Source organism: Camelus bactrianus, chromosome 5, assembly GCF_048773025.1.
Source record: "Camelus bactrianus isolate YW-2024 breed Bactrian camel chromosome 5, ASM4877302v1, whole genome shotgun sequence".
Classification (NCBI taxonomy): domain Eukaryota; kingdom Metazoa; phylum Chordata; class Mammalia; order Artiodactyla; family Camelidae; genus Camelus; species Camelus bactrianus.
Window position 1 is genome coordinate 32,137,523 of NC_133543.1, and position 23,309 is coordinate 32,160,831.

Sequence of the window (23,309 nt, forward strand, 5' to 3'; positions counted from 1 at the left end):
TCAATTTGGTCATCCTTCCATCCATCCATTCAACCATCCATTCAATATTTTTGCCACATACTCATTTTTTCTTTTACTGTGTAAATTCTACCTTAGAGCTCTATGAAATACTGCTAAGAATTCATAGTAAAGAGAAACCAGAAACATTATATAACAGGTATAGAATACTTTAAAAAATATACTCATTTTATACTGATCTGTATACTCTGATTTCAGAGTATCTTTCCAGGATTTATAGTAGGCTGTTAAATATTGGAAAACCTCTACATGGCCATGTTCTGAGGGCAGGTATAGGTGGAAAAGAAGAGGCATCAGATGACTTTAAACTTCAAATAATTTTAATCAATGCACTTTCTCATTCTTAGTATCCTGTTTTGATGTTTCACCCATCCTTTCTGTGTCATGCTCTTCATACCTTTTTCAAGTTTTTTTTTTTATTCAATACAGAACTGTGTTACCATTTGGCATATGTCTCCCTTGTCAGTGACATCTTGAAAATTAAAAAAAATAATACCTCCCTTGCCTGCATCCACTCAGGTTGGCTGCCTGTAACTGCCCTGTGCTTCAAAATATGTCACCTTATTAAATTCTGCAAATTGTTCTGAACATTGTCTCTATAAATGTTTTGGAAGGGCTTTACTGTCAGGTCAGCTTTCTGAGGGCTAGAAATATGTCAAACCTGGCAGCCTTACCTTTATTTAAGAGCCAAAATACAAATAAGTAGATTACAAAGCAATCAATCAATACAGCATCGCAGGATGTTACCGTTGGCATTGACCTCGAAGTTCGGCACCCTCATTTTACAGCTGAGTAAGCTCATCCGTAAACTCTGCAGGAGATGGGGCTTTGCCTCCATCAGTTACAGCTGGCTAGGTAACCTTGGACGGGCTGCTGTGCCTCAGTTTCCTCATGTGAAGGAGACGTGCTTTTCCCTTCTTAGATAAAATCCCCAGGCATTTCCCCCCTTCAGTTACTACAGTGCCATGACAAATGTGATACGTTGTACTTAAGACTTTCTAGTCCTTAAAAAGCTTCCGACCTCACACAAAACATCTCTCTCATCTTTTATGGGAACTCCTTACATAGTCTTTAAATGTTGGGCGCAATATCAATCCATAATTATTGGCAAAATCATAACTTTTACTCAGTGTTGAAAGAGTAAACAAAAGAAGATCTCTTTCCCATTCAGAGCATTTCTTCACTTTTTTCCCTCCCTGGTTTGTTGTTGCAGGGTTGCTTGGGGATATTAGGTTACTGACCTTTGTTTTTCTTTCTACAAGAAGCTTTCACTAAAGTATTTGAGGGGGGGTGTCATATAAGAAACAATGACTCTCACATGCAAGTAATTAAATGGATGTAAGGCAAGAAAAAAAATGGCACAAATTTGAATTGATTAATTTTCTTTCTGAAAACTTGCGGAGCCTAATCTGAAAGTTGTGTGCTGGAGCGCACAGGTTTTCTGAGAATATTTCCTCGCTTTCGATACACGGAAGTCTCTGGGTGAGTTTAGTAGCCCTGCAACGCCTGGGCAGGCAAGTTTGGCAAGCTTGGCAAGCAATCTAATCTGATATTATACACGCTTTTCTACTCAACTGTAAAAATCTATTTCATTCAGATATCACCTGCTATTCTTATGGCAAGTCTTTGGAATAGAGATCCTAAATGTGTCAAAAATATGTAATGTGTTTGTGATGGAAATAAATAGAGACTGGGGTGACTTAAGAAACTCGCTTTCACATGTGCTGGCCAGCACGTGCAGAATTCTCAAGTAGGTTATGTTAGCCTTCCCACTTTCAATGCCTTTATGGATGTGGTGTTTATATATCCTAGATTTTCCAGGGCAACCCTGGGTTGTAAATATTCTGTCCTGTTGTTCCCATAAGTACAATCATACTTGTCAAGCTGTGTGTCGTGAGTTTTGGTTTGGAAAATATGGATGCCGTATGTCCATCAGAGCTTGTTTGTTCTGGCCTGATGCCTTACGCCGTTGCTCTCCTACGCCCTACCCCAGCACACTTTCCATTCTCATCAAAGGCTTGTTTCTGTTTCAGTCCACTTGTTCTCTCTGCCTAGTGTCTAGGGGGCAATGTGAAGAGTAAACTAATCTGTGCTAATGGGCAAGGGGGAGAAAATCGGGGTCATGAGATGCCACACATCTAGCGTGTTCTGTGCCCTCCCAGGTAGCAGAAGTGGCCCTCTGGAAGAAGTGCCTGAGTTTCATTTAGCTATGACAAAGTCCTTCTACGGGTGGTTTGTGGGTGCAGATTCTCGAAAGAGGCAGGAGCCCCCTCATTTCCCTGCAAAGATGACTTCCTACTCTGTCAGTATCTTGGGCCAGCTTTGCATATGTGTCCCAGAAATGATTAGCTCCCTCCAACAGAAGGAGAGGAATAAAAGGCTAGCGTGCCAACTTAACTTCTCTGCCCATGATTATTTCTTCTGGTATGTGTACACTGCTCACTTTTTTTTTTACCAAGTTGGAAAGCAAAATTGTTTTATGACAATATTTGCTGAGACAGCAAGACACTTCAATGCCTCTCCATTGTTAAATCCCTGTCTCCACCTAACCTTGACTTAAAAAAATTTTTTTTCTTTAATGAGGAGGCTAAGGTTAACATTTGTAGAAAGATATTAGGATTATTTCAAATTGTTTGTAGATTTCATGTTCATTGCCTGCCATTTTCCTTTTAGCCTAACCTTGTTATTTGTTTATTTTATATGATTTTATTACGTAAGCGTATAAAGATTTCCACTAACTGTCCAAACAGCTTGCTTTGAAAATCTCTGCTTAACCACTTTTAGTTGTATCACTTTTTTTTCTTGTCTTGCTTTGGTAGTTAACTATGATATATTTCATTTGCATCTCTTCTAACTTAAAAAAATAACTTCTCATTTCTTTCTGTTAAGCACTTTACCTTTCAGAAATTCAATCAGCGTTTTTTTTTTGTTTTTTTTTGGTTTTTTTTTTTTGGCAGTTTGTATTACCTGAAAAAGCAATATTAGTACCTTGGCTTTTTCAGTGCTGAGAGCATTTGCTGAACCAGATGCTTTCAATATCATCTATTATTTTTAATTGTATGTGGTGAAGTCTCAGGATCAGTCTCTGTAGTTTGTTGGCTATTTAGGAAACTAGCAGGAGCAAGCAAGCACATAAAACAGGATACAAATTTAGCGTCGTTATGATCTGAATCAATACCTGAGTCATTGAGCTGCTTCATTATCAAACTCAGGCTTTCCTTACAGTCTACTGTCAGTTTGTTGTTCCTGATCTTTCATGTGTACATTCAGCTAATTTAGTGCTAACATTGTAACCTAGTCTCTTCTGTTAACTGAAATCTCTCAATAATTGCATTTAACTGAGGTGTTAGTGTGTATCTGAACAAATCTGAAAGATTGATATTATTATCCCCATTTTACAGATAGGAATGTAAGTTTTGAGTGAGTAAATCATATTTTTCCAGTATCACAGCCGATGAGAAGGAGGCTTAAATTCAAGCCAAAGTCTGTCTGACTTAAAAACCCCCATTTCTAACCACTGTGCTATAGTACTTCCTGTTAGCGATGGGTAAAGGTGTCTGTTATGTAAATCAACATAGTTATTGACGATGGACTTCCTTCTTTTATCCTGCAATATGCACATATGAAACATTTAGTGTTAGCCTTGTCTGGTTTTCTTTTTTTATTTGAAAAATGCCAAAAGCACATCATATATTCATGGAATCAGATAAAATAAGAAGTGAAAAGACTTCCATCCTTCCAAGGTCTTTCTTACACCCCTTGGTGTATGTAGTTTCAAAGTTCTGCTAAGCATGCCTAGACAGGACTCTGTAGACATTTCCTTTTTAATTTTTAAAGTCTTATCTTGAGGTTTATTACCAAAATGACTACGTCTTATCGCTTTCTGCTTGCATAAAAATTTATTCCTCTAAAAAATACTGCAAAGTATCTTCATTTTTTTTTCCAAAGGATTTTGAGAATCAGAATCTGTAAGCTGTGAATCAGTCAGGCAAATAGTTTTAAAATATTGACTTTTCTCTTTTCTCTTGATATTTGCCCATTGTTAGACTGTAGGATGAGAAATGTAGTCAAAGAAAATACTTAATATTTCTTACCATTTTTCTCTAAGTGAATAGCTGGAGATTCTGACAAATCCTTTCCTCTTTTAGTTCAGAAACTTCTTTTAAAAACAGATATTTAATATTGGGTCTTTCACACTTACATCTTCTACTGAAAATGGGGACATTTTCATAAAGAACAGGTTGGGCAAAGATGGAAAAGCTAAAGGAAAGGCAGTCACCACTGCAGACGTTACAGGAGCACTTCTTTGACTCCTTTGAGTCCATCAGAGTTGGTCTTGGATAAAACTGTGTAGAAAGCAGAGCCTGCCTTCATTCATTTCTCAACCAGGGCATTCTTCTTTCCGCCTTTGGGCTCCAACTGAAGGCCATCAACCTTTCACATTTGCAGTTACCTGCCAGGGCCTTTGTTTTCATGTCTGTTTCTCTCTGCTGGACTGTAAACCATGCAAACCAGGGGCCTTGTCTTTGTAACCCAGTGCCAAGTCAGTGCTGAATAAACAGTTGTAAGATGAAGACAAATCCTATATGAGTGATTGGATGACGACAATGATGGCTGTTTGCAGTCCCCAGAGTAAACCATACAAGGTTTTTCAGTAAGGTGTAGCATTAGTGTGAGAGGCGGAATATATTACTAGACAGAACACAGGTTTGGAGTCATTGCTCTTCCAAGCCCTCCACCCCCTTACTAGCAGAATGATCTTTGCTGAATTCTGAGGTTTTTTGGTCTCAGCTGTCCTGTCTGTGACATGGGCATAATATCACTCATGGCCTGTGTTGCTGTCAAGATTCAATGAAAAAATGACAAAGCATGCCTAGTCCCGATCTTCAGACTACATTAAATTTATTTATTTCAATTTTTAAAAATATTTACTGATGTTAAAGTACATATAACAAAATCAACTATCTTAACCATTTTTTAAGTGTACAGTTTGATAGTAGTAAGTACAGTCACATTATTGTGTAACCAATCTATTGAACTCTTTTCTTCTTGCAAAACTGAAACTAGATACCCATTAAACTACAACTGTCCATTCTCCCTTACCCCCAGCCCTGGGAATCACCATTCTACTCTCTGTCTCTGAAATTGACTAGTCAAGGCACCCCTTGTAAGGAGGATCTTACAGTGTTTGTCTTTCTATGACTGTCCTATTTCACTTGGAATAATGTCCTCAAGGTCCATCCACATTGTAGTGTGTGTCAGAATCACCTTTATTTTTTAAGGCTGACTAATATTCCATTGTAAGTATATAGACCACATTTCATTCATCATCCATTCATCTATGGACACTTGGATTGCCTCTACTATTTGGCTATTATGAATAATGCTGATATGAACATGGGTGTACAAATCCCTCTTTGAGACCCTACTTTTTCAGTTCTTTTGAGCATACATCCAGATGTGGAATTGCTGGATCACATGGTAATTCTATTTTTAATGTTTTGAGAAACTGACATGCTATTTTCCATAGTGACTGAATCATTTTACATTCCCACAAGCAGTGCACAAGTGTTCCAGTTTCTCCAAATCCTCTTCAACACTGGTTTTTTTCTCTTCTTTTGATAGTGTGTACCTTAAAGTGGTTAAAGTGGTGTCTCACTGTGGTTTCGATTTGTATTCTCCTAATATTAGTTATGTTGAGTATGTTTTTAATGTGCTTTTTGGCCATTTCTGTTTCTCCTTTGGCAAAATATCTATTCAAATCTGTAGCAGACTACATCAAATTTAAATTAATAACAATAATAGTATGAATCCTACTGCTATTAATGATCATTTATTAATCTGATAATTTTTTATGGGGCTTCATCTGTGCCAGAGCCCACTCTAGGCATTAGAGATATCACAGAGGTGAAAACAGACAGAAATCCCTCCTCTCAAGGACGTTACATTAGAGACAACATATAAAATAAATGAGTAAAGAATAGAATATATTAAAAAATGATAAGAGTAATGGAAAAAATTTAAGTGGGGATGGAAGACAGGCAGTAGGATGGGATTGGGATTTTTGAGGGGACCTAGGAAAGCCTCACTGAGAAGGTAGGTACAGTCTGGAAGAAAGTGAGGGCACGAGTGGTAGCAGAATCCAAGGGAAGAAGTTTCCAGACAGAGGAAACAACCAGTCAAAGCTCCGTGGCAGAAGCATGCCTGGTGTCAGTGTGAATGTCATTGTTCTGGAGCCCAGAGAAAGGGAGGATAATGGGAAGGGAGGACTGAGGTAGAGGGTGTGTGTGTGTGCGCGCGTGCGTGTGGTGCTTGAGTGCACATGAGTGCACATGTGCCTGGTTAGGTAAATCCTCGTAGGACTTGCCAGATAAAATATAGTTGCCCAGTTAAATTTTGACTTTGGATAAACAACAAATGCCTTTTTCTGAAAGTAGTGGCATGTCCCAAATATTGTATAAAACACACTTGCACTAAAAATTATTCATTTAACTGGGCCTTTGTATTTTTACTGGCTAAATCTGACAATTCTCCTTGTAGACCATTGTAATGCCTAGCTTTTACTCGTGGTTAGATGGGGGAGTAACACCATCTGATTTACCTTTAACAAGGTCACTTGCTGTTGTGTTGAGAATACACCCCAGGGGAGCAATGATAGAAGCAGAGAGACCAGGGAGAAGGAGGATGCACTCATCTAAGCAAGAGATGATGGTAGTTTGGACCGGAGTCGTAGCTGGGGAGGTGATGAGAAGTGGCCAGATTTTGAAGGTCATCATCAATTTTATGTAGATGCTTCTCCTTCTAGGAACACCTAGTTTAAAAGAAGATAGCCAAAGCGGGTAACGTTTTAGCTGAAGGAGTGAATCTTCATTCATCCAAAATACATTTATTTAGCATTTGTACTGTACTAGTACTAACACCGTACTTATTGCACATAGTTAAATAAAAACTCAATTTTGATACTCAAGGAGTCTGCAGTGTAGCTGGGAGAATTCAGACTCTGGGCTGTCTAGGTGGGGGAAATACTTGAGTCAAATGTGCTTGGTAGCCTAGAAGTCACATCAAGTAGATGACATCCACTATCGTGTAAGAGGGGTGGCCGTATAGTTTAGCGTCCAAGCCTGGACACTTTTGAGACTGAAAGAGCATGCTACTCTCAGTTGCTCCAGGTATAGAGATGCAAATCAACACCGTCCCAGGCAAACTCAGAGCCAAGACCTTTATACGGCTGAGGTCCACTCCGATAGTGGTTTTGAGTACAGGTGGTGGGAAAGGGGCATAACACGTCACCAACTTTTAAACTTTTAAGTGAATTCCCATGGTTTATGTATCAACCACGAGAAATAAAAATATTTATTATTTTTAAAAAATTAGGAATAATGTACAGACAAAATAAAGGAATATTGACCATAGCAAGAGCAAGGTGTTTCCATATTTATCAGTCGAATTGCCATAGACTGCCTGGATGTGAATCTGTGGTTGTTCTTGTAACAAATGTGTTCACTGAGTCCCCTGCATAGGGAAAAAGCATGGTTAAGTGAAATTTGAGCTGACTTCTTATAAAGATTATAGAGAAAGCTCCCTATGCAATCTTCCTTTCTTTGGATGGTATTATTTCAACGCATCATGTTTTGCTTGTTGAAAAGTGCTTGTTATTCTTCCTAAGTGACTTAAGGGTTTTTAGACATCACTATTATCCTTGGCCCAATGAGGCAAAAGCTTGTGAAGGATTAAAGCGCTGTCGCGAGTTTTAAGTGCTGGAAGTAAGGTATGTACCTCTTACCTTATGGAAGGAGCATATTTTCTGCTACTGAATCAGGCCCGGGGGCTTTTTGGTCACTGCAGTGAGAGTGCTTGTGAGTAAATGCAGATGCATTTCAGGGCACTGTAATGCGATTTTAAAAATTGTTCAAACAATCAATTTACTGTTGTCATCACATCTCTTCCGATTTCCAAGTGCAAATTTGACACCATTGTTCTTACTAACAATTAAAGGAAAGTTTTGGCCCCCAAGTTTCCATTATAAGGGATGCATTCTTGAAGTTATGGTTACATTAAAATTCTTACTACAAATGAAGCCAGCTAAAAATGTTTACCAACTTGAATTGAGCTCATCATGTTTTGTTTGCTGAATAGTGTTTTGTGATTTCACCAACATAAGAATGAGTCTCCAAACTATTTTTAAAAGTGGAGCTTTTACTCTAAAGAAGTGCTTGCCTCATTTTCTTCGTGCTACTCCAAACAAGATGTTGTTTATTACTTTGAAACACTATATGTAAACCCCAGGAATATGTTAAATATGATTGAAGTCTTGGCTGTCTTTAACAAATTGAAGTTTCCAGAAATTTAGCTGTGTTTAAAAACCAAAGCCATGTTTTCAGGAAAGATTTCTATTTCCAAATATGTGGTTGCCCAAACCTTTTATATTTTCATGTCAAATTCAGCTGCCAAATAACACACACTGTACCTTAGCTATAATAGAAAAACACACATAGACTTCAGATTTTAAAAAGCACTGCAAGAACAACTATGATCATATTTCTTGAACTTCTGCTATTCATGTGCATATAAGTGTGTTTTAGAGTGAGCTCTGTAAGGCACCGGTCACTTACACTGGGACAAATTGACATGCACAGCACAAGATTGGCACTGTGTAACAGCCGATCTGGGAAAATATAGGAATTCCTAGCCAGACCAAAATATGAGGTCAAGGAAGTTGCTTTTATAATAATAGTGGTTATCTGTTTAATGTGTGATCTGGCAGTGATATGATGTTGACCATAGGCAATTATGCATATTTCTAAACTGGTTGTGTGCGAGCCCAGGGTAAGAGAAATCCCCTAGTTTGTGATAAAAGGGTATTTATTGCCCTTTTATTTCCTTCATATGCTTTACTTAATCATGTATAAAAGACAAATTAATAGTGAATACCAATTGCATTTTGTGTTTTATTCTGTACTCATTCCTACACGTTTGGGATATCTTATTAATATGTGCTCCTAATAGTTTTGGCACAAGTTCAATGTCAACGAGTGAATGATGTACACATTTTATAGTCTTCTTAAGGGATAATAATGTGGTTCAGTGACAGTGTGTCTTTATTTCTTTGGGGGCAGGGTTCTCTGATATGAGTCATGAGGGATAGAGACCTATTAGTTTTTTTTTCTCAGCTAGTGCAATGATGCAAAATTTTTGTTCCATTCTAGTGCATTTTCTTAGAATGGCATTATCAGAAATAGTGTATAGATTAGTGCCTAAGAAACTGGTTGATCACATGGGACTATATTTTCCTTTATCCTTTCAATGTGACTGAAAACTCATATTCTATATTTTCATATCAATGACAATGTGATGACACAGCAAAGGAGTTATATTGGCGTGTTGCACACATCAAATGTAATCTTATTTGGGGAAAAATATGTCTATTTTGAACAACAAAAAAGCAACTTGAGCATTTCAAGTATCTGGAAGGCTATGCTGGAGAGGACAGGGATTGGCTGTTGATTCCCTACCCCATGGGCAGGGCAAGGAGAAATGGGATTGAATTTTAGTCAAACAGGTTTAAATTAGCCGTGCAGAAGCTCTTACATAACTACCACAATGGGTGGAGCAGTTGTCTTCTTGACTCCCAGGGACTCTGCCTGCCGTGTTCACCAGGGCTCAGCACGGTCCCTGGCACGGAGGCGGCGCTCCATCAGTATCCAATGAATAAAGAGAAAAAACGAATTAGGGAGATGCTCATAAAAACCATAGTGCAGTATTAATTTTTAGGTGTAATGGTGCCATTGTTTAGAAACATCTACAAGGAAACCAGAATGGTAAATATTGAAAAAAATCTCCCTGGAATTTTCAATTATAACAGCGTGCTATATTTACCTACACAGTTTCCAATTTTTCCTCAGACGTTTTTCCTTCAAAGCTGTCCAGTAGAGAGGCTGTGGGCTCTCCCGTTGGGAGTGGTGGCTGGGAGACTTCTGGCCCCGGCGCAGTTCACCGCTGGTGGGGAGCTGGGATTACTAGCTGCAGGGGTTGCCTTCAAGAAGCCTCTGAAGACTGAATGTTCTGGAGATGTTAACGGGTATACGTTGTGTCTGTTTTTGAAGAGATTTTCCACTGAGTGATTTTTTTGTGTGTGGGTGAGAGGGGATGCAGTCAGTTATATATTATTCTTTCTAACATTTAGCGGGACTTCAAAAGAGGATTTTATTTCAAAGATGTAAAAAAAAAAAAAAAAAAAAAAAAAAAAAAAGGCTTCAAACATGGAGCCAAGCACAGCCACCAGATACCGGGAGTTCTGAGTGCTCTGAGAAGGTGTCCCTCCCACCTGCACATGGACTGCTTGCCAGGGGACCAGCCAGCACCAGATTCCAACCAGAGAAGACCAGTGCCCAGCCTTGGGTTGGGGCTTTGGTGGCTCAGGCTCCAGGAACTTCTCTGCTGTGTCTCTGGTGAAGGTGACATCGGCGGCTGATGTGCGTAGGGCCACCTCCTTCACTGGGGACTGAAGGCACTCCAGAGCTTACACGTTTCATGGGCCTAGGAAAACATTTAAGGCCTGATCACAATTATATTGGTTGCAAATTACAGGAAGCTCAAAATCCAGACTAATAAAAACAAGCGAAATACAACATTACGTCATCCTCAAGGAGGGTTTCTTAAAAATGTCATTACATTTGAAAACAATTTTTAGGTTAAACGTTTTCACTCTGCATACCTTCCTCCATGTGCTTGATGATGGCTTGGAAATAGTTGATTATAAATTTGGCTTGTTATTCGAGGCCTAATATTTCAGAAACAAAACAGTAAAAAATTCCTCCAAAATTATTACAGCAAAAAGATTGTACTTAATGTGGAATGTGGGTACATTTTAATCTGTTTGCTATAATTGCTCCCTAGAAGTGATGGTGCATGGGGTCTGCAGAGCATTTAAATAGCCTCAAATCTAGGAGACTGAGTGGTAGAAAGCACAAGGTTAGGTATATTTTAAAGGGTGCTAAGAGAACGTAGCATAGGTGCTGAGCAATATTTCCTAATAAAGTGAAGTATCCAATGAGCCTTTTGCTTTCAATGAAATCTTTTATGATGTGCAGACAGATAACTTTGAAAGAGATGGATCTAATCCTTAAGTACATAGTACTTGATAGACAGTCTGGATGAGGAGAAGGTGAGAGTTTGACCTCATGTAAATAATGCTGTGCGGTGCATCTTGTGATGTGTGCTTTTATGTTAAAATGCTTAATATTGGTCTAATCTGTACAGCCAGGACAAATGCTCATTGTTTTCCAGTCGACTACCCTTCTTCAGTGTAACTCGCGTGTTGGGGAAGGGGAGATGACAGCTCCAGTTTCAGTTAGAGAGGCTGTGAGTGAATGTACAACTCTCTCTGGAATAGAGTTATTTCTTAGCATGCTCTGAGCTTTGCTTGATAACAGGAAAGGACTATTTTAAAGTATGTTTTATCCCTTACATAACCACACTGTTTGCACATCAACAGATAAGAGTGCTCGGCTGCTTCCATTTCAGGCCGCTGTTAATTATGTTTTTATCATCCTAGAAGGGCTATGTTTGTAATTCAGTGAGTCCTTCAGTGCTGGCAATTAAATTTTATTAATTAATATAGTTGTCTAGTATTTAAGAGAATAAATTGTTCATTTTTAAACTTCGTTATCTTGTATTCTTAAAACATTTTTCAGACTATGACAGACATGCAGGTGTACTCATGGAATAGTAGCTTTAAGGTCCATTTTATCCATGTGCACACCACCTTTTGGATTTAAGAGTTCTGTAGTGCTTTTTTTTTTTTTTTTTTTTTTTTGCTTTCACGCCTTACTCTGTTTTCCTTTCACAGAACGTTATGAAGTATTGGTTGCAAGTATTAGTTTCGTTCTTGATAGATGAGGCAACTGAAGGTATGACTATTGAAATGAGCTGCAAAGTCACAGTCTTTAGTTAACCCCCAGGGAAGGGCTCTCCAGATTTCTGAAGGAACTCTTTGATGAAAAAAGGTAGGATGTGGAGTTTTAGTGATTAATTTTTCAGCTCCATGCTCTTCTCTTGAGTTGGCCTGATTCAAAGCATCTTCAGGTAGAAGTGAACCCACAAGACCCATTAGGAAGGGATCCTGTGTGTCTTGTCCACCTGTGTTTCCCAGGCACACAACCGTAATGATAACTAGGAAGCATTTGTTGCCTCAGTGAATGAGTGGAATCAATGGGTGGGAGTAATGGCTCCTAACAGAGGTTTGCCAGTAGCACCTGGGGCTCTCAGCAGAGCTCAGGAACAGGGGGCCTCTGTCCAACCAGTGAACCGGCACAGCCTGTCACGATGGCTCTCTTGGCTGGCCTTGCCTGCTCTGCCCGCTTCACTCGTTCCCCTCAGGCCACCTTGGGACTTGAGTCTGGTGCACAGGCTAGTGATTTTGATCTGTTCCTCTGCATCAGAAGAGATTAGGAAGAGATTCAGATTGGATGAGATAGTGGAAGGGGGCCAAAGGCCTCCCAGGTGGGGACAGGTGGAGCATTGCAGCAAAGGCGTAGAGGCAGTCAGAGCAGCAGAGCTGTGTCTGGGGGGAACTTCCTCCCTGCGGCTCCATGGTTCAGCATCCCTCCCCTTCAGCACCCTCCCCTCCTTCATTCTGCCCTTTCCCCGAGACAACTAGCTTGCTGTCCCCAAAGAACTGCCTTGGCTGAATTCTGCCGAGTGCTATGCTGTGGCACCGAGGACGCTGAGTCAACAGCCCCGTGCTGCCAGGGTTACCGTTCCTGGGTCTCCACCGCACCTTCTCCAGGAGGGGCATGGGGACACATCTCTCCATGGTCTCATAACCAGGAATAATTGTGTCTCTCCTGAGCAAATGGCTTGTTCTTTGTTTTAGGGACACTGCAATTCATGTAATGGATCACGTTTTCCTCTCTTAGTAGCCTGTCTGAAAGCTCACATTCAAATTTACAGCCTACCTTGGGCAAGTATATAAGACTTCCGGGCAAGAATTTTGTCTCTTTCAATTTCGCTGTGTTTTCTTTTAGAGTTAGTTCAATCACCTATTTTAAATTTAGTTTATCTTATTGTATCCAATGCATTTTTGTTTGTTTTCTGGTTTCTTTGCTTTTTAATAAACCAATTTACATCCTTTTTGGGGAAAAAAGCAGGGTATAAAGAAATAAAAATAAAGACCAGTGTGTTCACGCAACATCTTTATTTTAGCTTTTTTTTAAAAAAATTCCCAGGCCTTAAATTCATATCTTTTCCTCCTCTAATCTCAGCATCAGTCCACAGCTTGTCTAGTGCCATAATCCCGTCTGGAGGCATTTTTTTTTAGGAACTTGACCATTATATTAAAAGTGAGGTGTTAATAGCTGATCCCCACAGCTGCTATTTTCTAGCCGTGTGAAGTTAGCTAAATTACTTAATCTTTTCCATTTGTAAGAGGAGTAATAACATTTATTTTTTGTGAAGGTTGTGAGGATTATATGAAATACTGTTTGTAAAGTATCTAGTACCATATTTGACACATAGTAAGCCCTTTGTTTAAAACAGTCTCATAAGTGGGAAATGCCCTGGCATTGGAGTTTATAAAGTCTCTGCTTTTTCACTCATTAGGTTAAGACTTTGGGCAAATCATTTTACTTCTTTGGACCACATTTTTATCATATGCAATTTTATGGCATGGCCTGGAGAGTCCTTGTGGTTCCAACTTCGCTATTCTTGGATTCTTAGGCTAGCCCTGAGTCTGTCCTCCCTAGAAATGGCGTGGATATATTCACCTCGGTGAGGAGATGTCTGGGGGAAAAGGGATCCAGATCTGAAGCAGGGAAACGAAATGGTCTGTTGTGCTGGTCTCGATGTTCTTCACTGGTGTTGATTATGGTGTTTGCAAGGGTGATAGGGTCTTCTGGAACACTGTGAATGGCTACTGATTATAGTCCTGAGTTCAAGTGGATTTCAAAATACACGCCATGATGGACGTTATTCTCTGTAGCGAATGTTCTGTAACCCGGTTGCTTGGTGAATACACGGAGAGGTATCAGTGGAACAAAGGGAGCTGCTGCTGCCGGTCAGTGGCCATGCTGACCAGTGATCACATTTGGTTCAGTCACGGAGTCAATCAAAACAAGTGTCTGTGTCCAAGATATGGTTTCTATTCAGGAACTATTGGGCAATAAGAGACCCCAAATGCACGAGGGAACTCATTTATCAAGAAGATAAATAAAAGAAGAGTTTGTAATAGATGATGTAGAAGAATACACTGAAATTCTACACTCACAGCAATTCATCAAGATGCAGGGGAGCTCTGTGGTTCAGCGCACAGCATTCTTTAGTGTGTGGTTTTGGCCAAGTTATTTAATCTCTCAAAGCCTCAGTTTCCTCATATCTCAGAGGCATATTAATATTCAGCTCATATGGTGTTTCTAAGAGATAATATGAGTGACAAGATATATTAGTCATGGGCAACTATTATTATTATAACTGTTAGTAATATTACAAACTTCAGATTCACACTGGACTTCAAGGTCTTGCTACCCTAATCTAAGAAAGTATGTGCACTACAAGAATAAATGTTAAAAGCAAACCATTAGGTGATGAAATGATTGAGTGCATATGCAAAGGGGAAAATTCTAGTGAATGTTTGAATCAGTGTACCATGTTTATTAATTTTTGACCCTGGGATCTTACTTTAAAAAGGTAGCCATCTACTTCTGGTTTTGACTGGTTTCATTCTGTGAGTGTAAGGTGGGATCATAAAGACACTCGTTTTCATAAATGTCCCCCGTTACTCCATGGTCCTGTTTTGTCTGCTTTGTTTGAAGCTTTCCTTTCCCACCTTTGTGGGGTAAATGTAAATATGCTCAACATGTTCAGAGAACAGATTATACCCTGAATCCTGAAAAATCTTTATTTTATAATGTAACTTTAAAAATGGCAAAAAAAAAAAAAAAATTAACCCTGAAGAAAGTGAGTGTTAAGAGACTGTGGAACTACTGTTACAAAAACAGAGAAACCACTGAAAATAGTCTGGTTTGGGTTCGAGTATTTTTGTCTCAGTGAGCTTCAACTTTGCTTGGTCCACTGAAAACTCGGTGAAAATTTGAGATTCTAAGTGGTAACAACGTGTGGTAGTTACAGCCTCAGAACCGAGCACCTGGGAGTGGTGGTTTTCTTGTGTTTCTTTGTTTGAACCTTTCAGAAGAGAAGTGAAATTCTATAATCCGAGTTTCATTGATAGCTTTAATTTTGACCTACATTTTCAAGTGCAGTTTCTTCTACATCAAGTCCCTATGCTGGTCCATTTGGATTTGAAAACTTTATGGATAATTTTGCAGGCAGTATTTGAATAAAAAAGAAATTAGAACTGAAATCTAGGGTTCTGGTTGCCTAACACTTAAAAATCAGAATACCCTTAATTCAGTTTTTAAGAGATGTTTCATATTTATTTATTATTGAATTAATGCACTCATTTCTACAAGCAATTTCACTACATTATTTTTTTTTATTTAAAGAAAACGTTGAATTTTGGTAAACATAACATAAAATTTGCCATCTTAACCATTTTGAGTGTGCACTACTGTAGTGTTAAGCACGTTCATACTGTTGTGCAACAGAGCTCCAGAACATTATCATCTTGCAAAATCGAAACTCTATACCCATTAAATACTAACTCTCCATTTCCTCCTTCCCACCAACCCCTGATCAGTTCAGATTTGAAGTTGTGTATGTATATGTTTTGTGATTAAAATTTGATGAGGCCAGAGGTCATCTAGATGAGTTGCAAACTGTAGAGTACCATGTGCTTACTTGAAAATATGGATAAGAGGCAGGAGTAAGTGTTCTTAGTTAGGTGAAGTATGGGATGCTATTTAATGGCAACCTGAAGTACTTGAAAGGCAGATAGCCCTCATGAGTTTCGAGTAGTAAGGTTTACAGTTAAAATCAAAACCAGAAATGGAATAAGACAGAAAGCCCTGATAATGAAGAAGGGCAACTTTCGAAATACGTAAATAACTGAGAGAAGTTGTGAAATTATTTTCCATTGAGAAAGGCAAATATTCACTTCAATGTTGTGGTTTTGTCAAAGTACTGCCAGCATGCCAAGGAATATGTTATCAGGTCCTGAGCGAGCGAGCCCCTTTCCTAGATATTGTGGGTAGAAGACAAAATCCAGAAGGAAGGGATCTTGGAATGTGGGTGCTGATACCTCAGAGTCTTCATTTGCTTAACTGAAAGTGTTTATTTATTTATTTTTAATTAAAAAAAATTTTTTTTCAGGGTTACCCTTGCTTGTGAAGACCCATGGAAGGGTAGGATCCAGGACCCCTGGGTCAGAGCCACTGTTTTTCTGGGAAGGGACATGTTTTAAGTGCAGCCAGGAGGGCCACTGGAAGGACAAATGCCCTATATTTGGGGAAAGTCCACTAGGACCCTGTCCAATATGCAAAGAAAAGGCCACTGGAAGCAGGGCTGCCCCAGGTCCCAAAGAGGGCTTGGGGCTCCCAAACCAATGATGGCTGAGATGACTGAAGACTGATGGGGCCCAGGACCCTCCCTGGCTCCCAAAGGACACCTGGTCATTTCTCTGAAGGAAGCTTGGTTAACCCTTGACGTGGCAGGCAGGAAAGTTATTTTCTGATTAAATTTTGGGGCTGTCTACACTGTGCTGACTAATTTCCCTGGACCCTTGTCCTCCCAATCCTGTGTAATTGGGGATCAATAGAAGGCCCCAAACCACTTGCTCACCAGGAAATTTACTTGAAAGCGTTTAAATAATGCTCAGGGTCCTGACTGGGAAATGAACATCATGGAAGAGGTTTAAATCAAAGAAAGAAAGAGTGAGGTCCTGACACCCTGGTGCAGGTCTCCTCCACTTAAAAAAAGTCAAGATGACAAGATGCCATCTTATTGGTTACCTAGCATCACCACCTTCATAGGTACCATGTACTAATACAATGGGAGGGATATGACAGGATGATAATGATGATGGTGGTGTTGATATGATGATGTTGAGAATTGTGATCACTCAGCTTCGTGGTTGTTCCATCCTTCTATCAGATCTCCTGCCTGATGATGTTCCAAAGTTTAGAAACTCAGTGTTTGATGATACTCCTTAAGCCTCCACAATGTGAAATTTATAGATATCATGACCTAGAGTCACTTAAAACTTGATTCTAGTGTGTTACAGGTTCACTTTACATTAAACAAGTTTTTAATGTGTCAATCTGGAAATTTAATGATCACTTATAAACTTGCTCCCTTCCTAAAAATGTATTTTGAGACCAAAACAAATAAATTAAAAATTTTAAGGAAATAACCCTTTTAAGTGGGAAATTATTTAAACTTGTTCTTGTAATTTTATATCAGCATTTAATTAAATATTTTAGTTTGGTTCTGGAATGAAAGCTATAGCTTCATTTTAATAATGGAGGAGAACACTAGGGTAGCTAAAAAAATGAATATTGCCTATATTAAGTTTTTTGAATTAATTAAATACAAAGTCTTGTTTAGTTATTTGACTTTGAAATACAGGGTAAGAATTTTAAAATTTCCATTCAATTTTTTAATGATGCTTTTCTTATTTTGATATAAATTTTTCCCATCTCTGAACACACATATTTTGCCTACTCTGGGCTAATTCTGAGTGGTAGGGAGAGTTAACCTAAAATTAAAAGTAGGTTTCAAGCAATCTACAAATTAGGTGATTCAAGCACAGACAGTATTAGTACTACTTTGGTAGTGATGTGCTGCAGGAAAATATGATGAGAGGAATAGCAGTTATTGAGAGCTAATTAACTAAATCTGGGTGGCAATATGCTCCTGAGAGGTTTTTTTTTTAAGGTCCTTCCATTGGTAGAGTAAACAGAGATGACCCCAGTATTAATGAGAACATTGGCATATGAAGAATAACCACATGCTACATCTCTATCTCATTCATTGCTTGAATCGGTGGCTATTTGGTTTCAAAGCCTGGATTCTTTTCCTTTCTGAAGCCCCATCTGATTCTCTTTCTCTTGGTTGATAGGGACCCCCTTCCTGATTGGAGGAAGACCATTTCTAAGGCAAAAGAACGTGGGTGGCTGTACTCCTCTGCTAGGACCTACATCAGAGTTAATGTAGTGAGTACACTCTTTGACCAGAACTGTTGTCTACGACTTGGGAACACTAAAACATGTGGAAAGAGTCCAGCAGACAGGAGAAATGGCACCAGATGAGAACCTTAAGGACCTTGTGGATAGGTTTAAAGAAACGCTAGTAATTTCATCAGTATTTACCAATAGTTGTATGTTTTTCATGTCCCAGGTGCTATATGCATCTTCTTATTTAAACTTCACAAAACCTTGTAAGGTAAATCTTCTCATTAATCCCACTTTGAGATTAAAAAAACAAAACAAAACAGAGATTTAGAGAAATTAAATCATGTTCCGCAAGCTTATGCATGTGGTAAAAGATCTGGGGTTCACCCAAAGATTGTCAGAGCCCATCACAGGTATGTCAGTTGTTCTGGGGGAGGATATGAGACTTGGTTGCTGTTCTTTGGGAAACCATTTTGCCCAGTTATTGCCAATTAGTTAAATTTGAAGTTCTTTACAAAGTTCTTTTTTGTTCTGCTTCCTTCCTTTTTTTTTTGACGTCTGGTTATTTGCTTTCCACTTCTCATATCACTCTCAGATGTGAAGCATAGGTCATAATTCCTGCCCGTTCTCTTCTCTCACTGCAAAACCTGGATTAATTGGGACAGAGGAGCCAGGAATATGGTGACCAGTCAGTTTCTCTGTCTGTGCCCTTTAGCCCAGCTATCAGGATGAATTCAGAATAGGCACACTCAAGGATCTCCATGAGTAAAAACTATCAGCTTTGTATAGATAACTATATTGGGTGTGTTTAAATGTACAACTCTGTTTTTCTATTATTATGTGATATTTCACGTTGACTTGTCAAACTGAAAAATACCCATATTGATTTTGCAGAAAGCTTCACATGTGAGATAAATGCACTCCAAGACTTCTCACAAGGAGCTCTTTGGAGCTTCAGATGTGAAATGGATCATTCCTCAATCTGTAATAGACCCTTCTGTGAAGCTCTTCAATCAAACCTGAGAATATAAGGTGAAATTGAGGGGAGGATGGGAAACCCCTATAGGTGGATTTGAGTGAAGTAGCTGAGAAAGAACCTAGGGTATTTGCTGCCTCTTTTTTTCAGTTCTTTTCTGGAGCATAGGAAGACTGTCAATCAAGGTGTGACCTTACACGCTGTCTGTGTGTAATACCTGGAGACAACAAGCTGTAGAAGGAATGTCGTATGCACCTTTGATTTCTTCCCATTTGTCGTTTTCTTCCTGAGAACCTTCAGGTTATTCTTTAAAGCAGTTATTTTGTGTAATTTATTGTTTTATTATGGGTTTCTCTTTCCATGAAATTATTTATATTGTTATAGATAATAGGATGAATTTATCTTTTGAGAAAAGCATAAATGATCTTTAAAAAGTTAGTGCTATATGATAACTACTTTAGTTGGAGAGATGTCATATTTTGTTAAGTGATGATCCTGGTAAGTACATCTTATTTAGAACTCATGTTTGTAGATCATGTAATGACTTTTAATTAGTTTGTTCCCAGTAAAGCAATAACATAGATTTACCCCTACTAGGGGAAACAGCATTCTTCTGAAATTAGTTTTTATGCCACATTTTAAATTTATTTAGGGGCACATTTTCAGTTGGACATCTCTAGGTTAATTAAAAAAAACTCTAGAATTTTCAATGGGCTATTTAGTTTGGGGGAGCAGTGAATCCTGACACTAGTCTGAGTAATAAAAACTATGCTTTAAAATTTATGCTCAAATATAGAATATGTTTGATAATAGTTTTGGTTGCTGAAGAAGCTGTGACATGTTTGCTATCCCATGTCTGTGTCATAGTTTTTCTAAGGCATGGAGACGGGGTTGTTCGTAAAGCTGGAACGTTAGTATAATCTTAAGAGCATATTAATTGCCCAGGAGGTTTACATATTTGTTCTGCGCATGTGATTAAAGATCACGGCAGCTTGTACAGCATAATTTTAGAGATGGAGAAAATGGCTATTGTAATACTTGCTACTCTCAGTTTCCTCTACAGCAATGCCCTTACACCTTTCTTTTTCAGGCGTTTTGTAGCATCCTAAACAGAAGGATATTGAAGGGAGCTGATTCTGCTTTGATCCTTGTGCTTGTTGTCAAAGCGCTTGGGATTGAAGAGACTGTTGGCTACAATTGACTGTGACAATTAGGAGATGATCAGAGCCCTAGAGTGGAGCACTTAAAGGGTAATTTACATGTCAGTTTGTCGAATAAAAAAAAAGATATTCAGCTAAGATTTTTTTTCCCTCAGAGCCTTGTAAACTGCAATTTGTGCTCTGGTAAGAAAAACCTGGCAGAGGAGTTAGGATAGCCATTACCATTTGAAAAGAAGCAATCATAAGGCCGCCGCTGAGCCCTTTGTCCACTAAAAACGCTGATTTGCAGGCAGTGAGTGAAAAAGTGGAACCGTCACTAAATAAAACCTAGAGCTAGGTAACTACCCCCACCCCCACCCTTGGTGGCTTTTTAGTGTTGGTTAAGGGTGCTTTTTAAAAAACATATCTTAAATCCTACACTAACTATCATTATAACTGTTATTGGTCATGAATGTCCTTTCTCAAAAAAATAAAAGGATGCATTGAAGAAGTGGTAGGTGGAACACACACCAATGGTCAATGGAAAGGCTAGAGCTGGCTATCAGCTGTGTCTTATTCTTTTCCCTTTTGTGCACCATCACAATTTTCCTCTAGTCATCCTCTACACTGTGCTATTTCCCCCCACTGTATCAGTGTGCACCTAGGTTTCTCCAGTTTTATTTAGACTCCAATTTTAAAGTGAGTACTGTATTTCTAACCTTCAGATATTTAGCCTATTTGAGTGCACTTGGCCAAAAAAATAATGCAGTTTCAGTCCATGGTTTGCTGTGGGTGCACTTGGCTAAAAAATAATGTCGTTTCAGTCCATGGTGTGCTATCCATGTGTGGTCACCTGTACACTTTTCTATTAGGTAATCCGTACACACAAGTAAAAAAAATAGCTACAAAGCTAAAAAAGATAGTTGCCAGTAAATATTTGGTGATAGCAGTCACACATGATCCATTTAGTTGTCAAATACAGTTTTAAAAATTAGTTATTTCAAAAGTTTTTTTGTCTCCTCATCACCCCCTGGAGACCATTAATAATAATAATAATAAAAAAAACATAGTTGCAAGATTTTCATTTGGATAATTACCTGAAAAAAAGTTAATCTATCACCCTAACCATCTTATCCAGGTATATTTAAATTTGGTGTGTGTATTTAATTCAGATATATATTATCTTTCAAAGGCAGATACATTTTATACTCCATTTTTGGGATTCTTGGCTATGGTGAAGGGCATTTGCAGAAAGGCAGCAGAGCGTTAGAAATGAGTTTGTCTTTATACTAAAACACCAGGCTTTATTGATGAGAGCTAAGATCATGCGTGTCCTTCAAAAGCCAAAGTTTCCAACAGCCAATTTCTGTTCTGGATACTGTGTGTTAAGTTTTAAGGCTGTCTTTCCATTAAAGACATTCACTACGTCTGAATAAGAGGGCTTTATTTATCTTCATTTGCATCTAATACCTTAACAACAACAACAGCAAAATTTTTTTTTCAAGAGATGCCTTATGAAAGGGAGTCACATTCTATTTTGGGGTGGTTTCTGAAAATCACAATAGTCACTGTGGAGACCGGTTGAGAGAAGTCAGTAATTCATAGGCAGGTGTGGGTGCCTCCTCTGACTGCTTTGCAGGAAGGCCCTGAGCTTCTTTGTAAAGTTTTCCAACTTTCTAGCTTTCCTTGTGTGCATTGGCCCCTCACAGAGAACATACAAGCAAGAAAAGAATAAAAATGAATAAGTGCATAGGGTATTAAGTGCAAAGTGGGTAATGAGAGAGAGGGTCAGAGAAGGGCTGGGCTTCCGTAGCATGTGTCTGGAAAATGCAGGCAGTGGTGAATCTGTATCAAAAATCAGGCACAGCAGGAGGTGTTCGTCTCCCAGGTAATGGGTAAATGATGAGCAGATGAGCCATCCTTGTATTGATTTAAGCATTTTGTTCCAGCCAGTCACAATTAACTTTGATTTGTTTTTACTTTCCCCTTATAGGTTTGCATTTAAAACACTCTTGGAGCACTAATTGTATAAAATTCTGGTAACTGCACATTCTCTTTTTAGAGAGGTAATGAGTGAATGAATGAAAAGGCAGGGATTATTGGCCATTCTAAGGGGGGATTGTCAGAACATTTCTACTTGACTGAAATTCTTTTGGAAGGTGAGCTGGAACAAGAATCTTGCAACTAAAATGAAGTGACTCTGCATGTGGTTCTTGGATGTTTCTTTCATCAAAGAATTCCGCAGAATTGTTCTTAGGCATAGAAGTTGATTTAAATTTTATTTATGAGAAAATACTTAGGTGAATCCAATGAGAACATTTTAAAGTATGCGTATTTGACTCAGCAGGTAAATGAGAGTCTTTGAAAACTCATTTGGAATTATTTGAGATGAGTTTTCCTATTATCATCACAGTGTTTTTTTCCCCCCAGTATAGAGATTGCCATGTTGTGACAAATAAATTATTGAAATACTTCGAAAAGTTTTTAGAAATGTGCCCAAGGAAACAATATGTAAATTGTTTAGTTAATTCACATGTCTATTTAGCAAAATGTTGCTGTTACTGAAAAGTCCTCGAACCTTTAGCACGACATTCCAGAGCATCTACGGTCCTGTTTGAATGTACACCTCTTTGGTTGTACCTGTTTGGAAGTGGTATTAGAGTTACCAGCCTTAGCAAATAAAATTAAAGAGTTCCTAGTTAAATTTGAATTTCTGATGAATAATGAATAATTTTTGATATATATATGAATTATCAATATTTGCATTTTATCTGGCAACCCTAGGTGGCACTCTGGACAGACATTGCAACCATGCATTGAATGGACAATTTAATTATTTATAAATTATAAATTGTCATTTATAAATCATTATACTTTTCACTGTCAGAATAGGTCACCAAACTTGCCCCTTCAAATGGAAATCAAAAGTCTCTTTAACTCATCAGTGCTGGGTTTAATTTCCCCCATAATTTTCCCAGGGCAAGGTGTGACTTGTCATTTCAAGCGTAGAGTAATTTCTGGCTGACTAATATTATGGAGACTTCAGAGAAGGGGACTGAGGACCGGGCTTACCTACACTGATCAGGCTCTGACTGGAGTGTTTGGTGGTTACAG

At 38.6% G+C, this 23,309-nt stretch overlaps 1 pseudogene; it reads left to right on the top strand.

Moving 5' to 3' along the window:
- Positions 1 to 23,309, top strand: part of LOC105083376 (small ribosomal subunit protein uS12-like) — a 74,385-nt pseudogene that overhangs the window by 21,825 nt on the left and 29,251 nt on the right.